Genomic DNA, 532 nt, shown 5'->3' with positions numbered 1-532 from the left:
ATAAAAACATCTTATGTAAAATATACTAAATAAAGGAAGTTTTTCTCCAGAAAGGTACGCCTTTATCCTAATCTCTTAGTTATGAATTATTTAGAAAGCATAGAATTAATGGAAGAATCTGATTATTATAGATTAACTGCTTTATTAGATAATGAAAAACAGGTTGTTCTAAAAACAGAATTAAATCTCAAATCAAATGAAAATTTTAATAAACAAAATATTTTAAAAGAAGTTTTTAATAGAAAAAATATAATATACTATGGAAAAATTCAACTTGAAGCCCCTATAAAGATAAAATCCGCTAATGGAGAACTTGAAATAGTTTTGATAAATGATGAAGAATTGAGTAAACAGATTGAGAAAATTAAGGATCAACAAAAAAGATCTAAAATTGGATGGATTCATATTAGTACTATACAAGTCTTAATCAAATCTACATATATGAAAGGAATTAATTCACCAATAAGCTTAGCAATCTGCGATAAAAGAATTACTGATGACCCAATAGATCAAATAATTGGAATTGTTCATG

This window comes from Arachis duranensis, chromosome 8 (genome assembly GCF_000817695.3).
Source record: "Arachis duranensis cultivar V14167 chromosome 8, aradu.V14167.gnm2.J7QH, whole genome shotgun sequence".
NCBI classification, from domain to species: Eukaryota; Viridiplantae; Streptophyta; class Magnoliopsida; order Fabales; family Fabaceae; genus Arachis; species Arachis duranensis.
The sequence above is the reverse complement of the archived record's forward strand: the minus strand, read 5'-3'. Positions refer to the sequence as shown.